General features: G+C 36.1%; 1 non-coding gene across 1 annotated transcript; it reads right to left on the reverse strand.

Annotated features, from left to right (window-relative positions):
• Positions 1-5,414: 5,414 nt before the first annotated feature.
• LOC145573292 (small nucleolar RNA R71) lies at positions 5,415-5,520 on the reverse strand. Its single transcript, XR_014097341.1, has one exon. It is a non-coding gene; the product is annotated as a small nucleolar RNA R71 (small nucleolar RNA).
• Positions 5,521-8,109: the final 2,589 nt, after the last annotated feature.

The following is an 8,109-nucleotide window of genomic DNA, read 5'->3' on the forward strand; positions in this document are numbered from 1 at the left end:
GTTTCTTGTCGTATGTGCTCCAATAGCATCACTGAGCTAATATGATTAGATCTTTGAACTTTAGAAGTATTTTAGTACGCTATACGAAAACTGCATCAACATGATTTTCTTCCCTCGGCAAAATTACCATTAGGCTGATCAAATAGACTAGTTCTGGTTCAAGTTTTTGCCAGGGACTAAAGCAATCAAGTTGCTTAGTAAAGCAGCTATTCAACACACATACCAATTAGAAGGGATAATAAGGCGACACCTTTGCCATATTCATATAACCCTCAAAAAATGTGGCTTTTCACCTTTGTGTCTGTAAAGTAAGTTTAATCAAGGGGGTTAAGACTAATGAAAGCATTCTCATTGAGTTATAGGTTGTGGTTCAAAAGACAATTCAACATAAACATACTCATTTATCGTGGTTAAAAAGACTATTCAATATCATACAATGACATTATCGTGGTTAAAAAGTCTATCCAACACAAACGTACTTATGGAGTTAGGGGTGCTAATTAGGCGTACCAAGGCTGGACTCAGCTCACCTTGTTAAGGTCTCGAGCAAAGCCACCTTTGACCGAGCCGAGCTCAAACTATTTACATAAACATACTCATAGTACCATTAACACAAAAGTTGTAACATTACTACTAATTCACTGAACGTTCACCATAAGTTGTTTACTGTTTCAACAGGTACTTCATACAGAATTTGATCCAGTATCATCTTATATGTTGCCCGATGAAAATGTTGAATGCCTCCGATATTATTTATTTATTTCATGAAATTATGCCATATTTTCAACGATTACACTTTTAATATACATAATTTTTTTTACCCTAAACTTCAATATTTATTTATACACGAAGATACCAGATTTCAACGATAAATCACAAAGCTGTATCAAAATCTCAACACGGATTAATAGCATAATCATCTCTGTCTCATTCATATTTCTTTTTTAATTCGTCTGGTATAATTTTAATAATCCTTTGTCCAAATGTCTGCCAACCCCAGAGAAATCGCAAAACTTCCATTGAAATTTATGCTAAAACTTCCAGGAAAAATAAAACAGAATACTCAAATCAAAATTTCAAAAAAAAAAAAAAAACCCCACAAAATTAAGCTCGAAATATTGGGAAATTTTGATAAACTACAAGAAAATCAAAGTAGTAATAAAATTGAAAAAAAGATTGGAAACAAAAATCGGCAAAAAGAAAAAAAAAACGAAGAAAGAAGCCATCAGATTAGCATATTGGCACATTCGTCATAGCAACAACAACCCCAAATATCAAATTGGGAGCGCAATCATTTATTGTTGCCACTCGCGCTTACTATTTTCATCATCGGCTCTATTTAATTTTTCAACACATTTCTAAGTTAGTAAATCAAAATCAATTTCAGGAAAATAAAAAAAAATGATCGAGTTCAAATTTGAAAATGGGTAGATTTAGGGTTTGGAAGATGGAAGATAAGTATTATTATAGGGGAAGGTGAAGGAATCGTATAGGTGATTCTCGGCCCAATTTGGCTATACTGCGTCTGTATGTTATAAAGGGCCCATAATTGGGTTGAGTCGATTTAGTTCGGTTATTTTTTTTGTACGATTTCTATTCAGGTAGGGATTTGAAGATGGGTCGGTTTGAAAATGAGTTTAACCAGTTTTATTTATGGTTTTAGGAATTCCTCAAAATGTGTTGTTATAGTGTAGGAATGTTACGTGCAGGCTTTTCTCTCGTTTTCTAGACCAAGTTTGTCTCTATGAATTTAATATTTTGTGCGGTTTAGAGTTGCCACTGTCATTGCTAAAGGACCAACTCAACTAAATGCTTAGGGTTACAATTAAAGCCCGAGAATATGTTTTATACTCTATTGTAATTTTGAGAAGACGACAAAAGCATAATTATTTGACTCCATTTTAAATATGAGCATGTTTAGGTCTTTGAAACCAATAATTTGAGGTTGGAATGGTCGATTTTGGAATTGTCGATTACTATAATCGGTTTCAAAAAGCATGGATTGATTTAGTTTTAAACATGCATTTAGTATTGATCTTTAATTAAATTAGCATATATAAAGGGTGGTGATCACTTTAGTACATACTAGGTTAGATCTCATGTAGTGCACGGTAATCTATAGTTATAGATTATTGATTGATAAGTAGTGTATTATAATTATAAATTAGTCGAGGAATAAAAGTATGTGATATGTTGATTTTATTTTACTTTTTAGTTGTAGCTTTTACACAACTTAAACAAAAGTAGGAAAAAAAATTTGAGCAATAATTTTTCTTGTTGTAAAAAAGGTTACAAATTATTTTAAGAATATGATTTTTGGTTTTATATATTTTAAGAATATGATTTCAATACGTCTTGTGTACGGCTGTTCACACCATTTGGTCACCTGTAAAAGAACAAAGTAACTCTTATAATGTTGACGAAGTAACCCCTGTAATACTGACCAAGTAACGCCTAGGTAACCCCAATAACACTGACGAATTAACCCCTGTAAAACTGAATGAATAACCTCTATAACACTAATGAAGGAACCCTTATAATGGATCACATCGTGTGGCCATCCACATATAAGACTTTGTGGATTTTTGGTTTATAGTTGTCCAATTTTATTTTTTTTAGAAAGATATGTGAAATCTTTTTATCTTAATATAATAAGGCCTCGTTCACTTCACCTTATTTTTGCTGATCTGATATTATTTTTCCTGAACTGAAATTATTTTTACTGAACTGAAATTATTTTTGCTGAACTGAAATTATTTTTACTGAAATGAAATTATTTTTGCTGAACTGAAATTATTTTTACTGATTTTCTATTATATCTTTTCTTTAAGTTTACTGATTTTTACTGAACTGAAATTAATACTTCATTTTCTTACATAAATATGCAAGTTATGCAATGCATAATAAAGGCTTGAACATTAAATTTTTTGTTGTAAATAAAACTATATTAAAAAAGGAATATAAAAAGTAAATATTAAGGAAGGTGACATGTGACATGTAAGTGATTTATAGTGACATGTGGCATGTGAGTGATTGTGGTTTGTGTTTTTAAATACTAAGTATAGATTTATTCACTTACTCACAATATTATAATACTCTCCTAAAACTCCGTGTATTCCTAAGTGATGCAAATTAAAAAAAAAAAACAAAGGGTTAGTATTACGAAACATTACCTTTATAAAATACTATGGTAAAATATTAATTATAATATAAGGGTATCTTATGGTATATCACAATGCTTATTATGTTACGTATTATAATGTAAGGCGATATTTTATGAAAAATATTAATATTATAAGGTAATCTTATGGTATATGATAAGTGGTTTATTTGACCACTTATTGTGTTAATTTAAACCCGGTTTTGAGATCATTTCCCCCTTTTTCTAACCCAATTTTGAATGAAAATGTTTTGTCTCGGCTTTCCCCCTCTTGGTTTGTGTTTGTCCATGTTTTGCAGGTCTATGGACTCAATTTGGCAAACTTTCGGTGCATGGTTTGTGTTTAAGGCAAGAGAATTAAAGAATGGAGAGGACGCTCCAGCAGGAGCGGGCGTGCACCCCTCAGGAGCGGGCGCTCTGATCTTTCCGCCAACTTTCTGCCAAAGCTTCAAGAATTGCACACCCTGTGAGGAGCGGGCGTGCAGCCTTGAGGAGCGGGCGCTCCTGGCTGTGGAGCGGGCGCTCCTCGCTGGGAAATCTGTTTTCTTTGACGGATTTCCCTATGTGTTACGGGGAGTATAAATACTTCCTCCTTTATTCATTTGTATCCCAGACAGATATAGCCTAGTTTTTAGAGACTCCTCTTAGTTTGAAACATTCCTTTTAATTAATTTAGCTTAATTTTCATCAATTCAATCATTGTAATAGTTGGTTTCAAGTTTGTTTCTCAAGATTGGCACTTTGTATTCAACAATTTCAAGCCTCAATTAGTAACTTCCTTCTACTTTTCTCCATTTAATTTCTGATTTTATTTGTGGTTGCATGATATTTAAATCTTCTTAGTTCTTGATAATTTGTTATTGGATGATAGTTATTTCAATTGTTAATCATTTTTCCCCAATTATTGAAGAAGTTAGAACCCTAATACTTGTTTGCATGTTGATAAATATGAGTTGTGAGTAGTCTACTTGCTAGGGGTTGGGTGAATCTCAACCTTTTGGGTTAATTATGCAAATGTGGGAGAAGCATTGATGCTTGTATTGCAATTAAATTGAAAATATGAGATTGCTTGTTAGTTCTTCAATGATAGGATTAGCTACCCTTGATTTAGGAGCTTGATAGCATGATATGCTTAGTTTGACATGAAAATGTGAATGAAGCATGGCATTACTTATTGCAATTTGATTATGTATCTTCTATTGCTAAACTAATGAGGAATCTAAGTTTAGTAGTGTGAGTTGTTTCCTAATTGCACGAGGTTGATCTTACATATAGTCCTTGCTATATCTTATCAATTTCACTCCCCGTTTGTCTATTTGCCTTGGTCGAGTGGATCCCATCCCCTAGTGTCCTCAATCCATTGATTTAGAACCATAGTTTGTTTGTCTTCTTGACGAACCCCAATTCACCATTGACTTCGAATTAGCTTAAGTGTTAAGATCTTTGGCAACCATATCCCGTTCCTTGTGGACCGAAATCTTACTTGTCATTATGCTTGGTTTGTAAGGTGTTTGTTAATAAATGTGTTTGATTGAGTGTGGAATGTGCGACCGTTCTAACGCCCATCAAAATGGCGCCGTTGCTGGGGAACGGTGTTGTTGATTGCTAATTGATTACTTGAGTCTAGTTCACCATAAAACAAAAAAAAAAAAATTCAAAAAGATTGTTTCTTTTTGGCTACACTTGTAGCCTTGTTACTAACTGCGTTTGTTGAGAGTGTATGCGCAGAACTCATAACAGGATCTTGGTACCTTACGATCCCGAGATTGAGCAAACTTATAGAAGGAGAAAGAGAGCCGGTTCTAGGCCGTTTACTACTCCCCCAACTAGAGAGACCAATTTCGAGGAGGATCGAGATCAAATGGGGGCGCGGAACCACCACCTCAAAGACCTTTAAAGGAGTTGGGAACTCCGGGAGCTTATAGAGCTTCAAGCGGCATTGCTCCACCCGTTACTCAAGCCAATGACTTCGAGATTCGGCCCGCAATGATTAATTTGATTGAAAGGAGGCAATATAGTGGAGCAAAACATGAGAGCCCTCTTGCACACTTGAACGAGTTCGAAAAATATTGCAACACGATCAAGGTAAATGGGGTAACTCAAGGGTTTGTGAGACTAAAGCTATTTCCTTTTTCTTTGATAGGAAGGGCTCTTGAATGGCTTGAGAAGGAGGTGAGGCCTAACTCCTTGAGAACTTGGGACGAGGTCACCACGACTTTCTTAGGAAGATTCTATTCTCAAAAGAAGACGGCCGAGGCAAGGGATTTGATCCAAGGTTTCCGTCAAAAAGCTAGTGAAACCATATATGAAGCATGGGAACGATACAAGGAATATCAAAGGGAGTGCCCTCATCATGGAATTCCGTCATATCAAGTGCTTCAAATTTTCTATGGGGGCTTGAGCCCACAAGGAAAGACTAGCTTGGATGCGGGAGCGGGTGGCCCGATTATGAACAAGACGGAGGAGCAAGTCATAGAGATAATTGAGGATGTGGTGAGGCACCACATGGATTGGCAAGAAGGAGAGAGAGATTCTCTAAACAAGGGAGGAAATGCGGTTTACTCCGTCGATCACCTTAATGCCATCAACAATTTGACTTCCCAAATCGCCAACCTTGGAAAGGAGATGACGTCCATTAAGGCAAAACTAGAGACCTCTAGTTCAACACAAGAGCATCCCTCCCAATCTAAGGGGAGGGGTATGAATTCTAACTCTTCTCCCTCTACTTCTAATAACATGCCTCATGGATGTTTGTTTTGTGAAAATTGTGGGTCATATGACCATGATACCTCTTCTTGTAATTATGATTCCCAACTCCAACCCCAATACGAAGATGGTAATGAAAATGAAAATGAACAAGTCAATGCCTTGTCTTATGATAATAGACATAGGAATGACAATCAAAGATACTTACCACCAAATAGAAGAGAACAAGGGGGGAATTCCTATAACCAAAGAGGAAATGATTACGATTACCATAACCAAAATCAATGGGGAAATAGGAACCAAAGGGACCAAAATCCCCAAGGTAACTACAACCAACAAGGTGGTTATGGTAACCATAATCATAATAATTAAGGATACTATGGGAATCAAGGGCAATTTCACCAAGGGGGAAACTCTAATAATCGGAACAATTGGAACAACAATAATAATAGAGGTTCTTCTAATCAAAATGCGTCCAATTCGAATGTTAGAGGTAATAGGGCTTCCCAAGACAACTACTATGCACAAGCACCACATAGTAGGTCTAGCTTGGAGGAAATGATGGAAAATCAAACTAAAATGTTCAATACTTTCATGGCCTCTAGTGAAAAGAAATTTAGTGAAGTGATGACCCATAATAAAATGCTAGAGACACAAATTTCTCAATTGGCCAATGCTTTGAAGGAAGGGACTAGCACTTCTAAACTACCACCCCAAGGACTAGATCCTAAGAGGCCCGTAAATGTTATATCAACAAGGAGTGGTAAAGTGTTGGAAGAAAGTGTTCCTAAAAAAGGCAATGAGAGAATGAACATGAGTGAGCCTCCCCTTAAAAGTGATTTTGAACAAGAGAGAGAGCAAAACCATGAGAATGAAAAAGAGAAAGAATGTGAGAAAGAGAAAGATTTTGAAAAAGAGAGTGAAGAGAGAAGAGAAAAAGAGAGAGAAACAAAACAATTGCAAAAGCTACCATATCCTCACAAATTTGTTAGAAACAAATTAGATGTGCAATTTGGAAAATTTCTTGAAACATTGAAACAAATTCACCTTTCAATTCCTTTTACCGATGCTATCAAGAAAATGCCTAACTATGCTAGGTTTTTGAAAGATATTTTGAGTGGAAGGAGAAAGTGTGAATTGGTTGAAACGGTGAGTCTCATCGAGAATTTTAGTGCAATTATCATGAACAAGATGCCACCCAAATTGAAAGACCCCGGTAACTTTTCTATCCCATGTGCAATATACAAGATGCAAATTGATAATGCTTTGTGTGACCTAGGGGCTAGTGTTAGCCTAATGCCATACTCGGTATACCAAAGACTTGGGATAGGGGAACTTCTACCCACCAACATCACCCTACAATTGGCCGATCGCTCTATTAAATTCCCAAAGGGTAAGGTAGAGGATGTTCCTCTAAGGGTGGGGAAGTTTGTAATCTCGGTGGATTTTGTTGTGTTAGAGATGGATGAAGATGTTAACATTCCAATAATTCTTGGAAGACCTTTTCTTGCTACTTCGGGTGCTTTAATAGATGTTAAAAGTGCTAAAATTTCACTAAAAGTTGGAGATGAGGTGATAGAATTTGATTTGAATGAGAGCATGAAATATCCAAGCTCTAGTCTTGATAATTGTATGATGATTGATACTATTGATTCTATTGTGACTTCTATGCATGAGCACTTGCTCACTACTAACGATGCCCTTGAGAATGTCCTTTTGAATAAGGAAAATATAGGTGAGCAAGGCAAGGAGATGACATTCTATGAAGAAATGCTTGAAGGAAGTACGGAAGAAAGCATTGAGCAAGTATGCATGGGAATCACAAGCATTGATGCTTTGAAAATAGCCACCTCAAGAGAAGGTAAGCGTGTTCCAATGGTAGAGTTAAAACCTCTACCATCACACCTAAGGTATGAGTTTTTGGGTCCTAATTCAACTTTTCCGGTAATAGTGAATTCTTCTTTGAACGAGTGCCAAACTCAAATGTTATGTGGTATTTTAAGAAACCACCAAGGTGCTTTGGGCTATACCATTGATAACCTCAAAGGTATTAGTCCCGCTTTATGTATGCACCACATAACACTTGAGGAGGGTGCTAAGCCTTCCATTGAGAGGCAAAGGAAACTCAATCCTCAAATGGGGGAGGTGGTGAATGAAGAAATCACCAAACTCCTTGATGCCGGCATCATCTTCCCCATTTTGAGTTCTAGATGGGTTTCCCCCGTTCATGTGGTCCCTAAAAA

Source organism: Chenopodium album, chromosome 12, assembly GCF_948465745.1.
Source record: "Chenopodium album chromosome 12, dcCheAlbu1.1, whole genome shotgun sequence".
Classification (NCBI taxonomy): Eukaryota; Viridiplantae; Streptophyta; class Magnoliopsida; order Caryophyllales; family Amaranthaceae; genus Chenopodium; species Chenopodium album.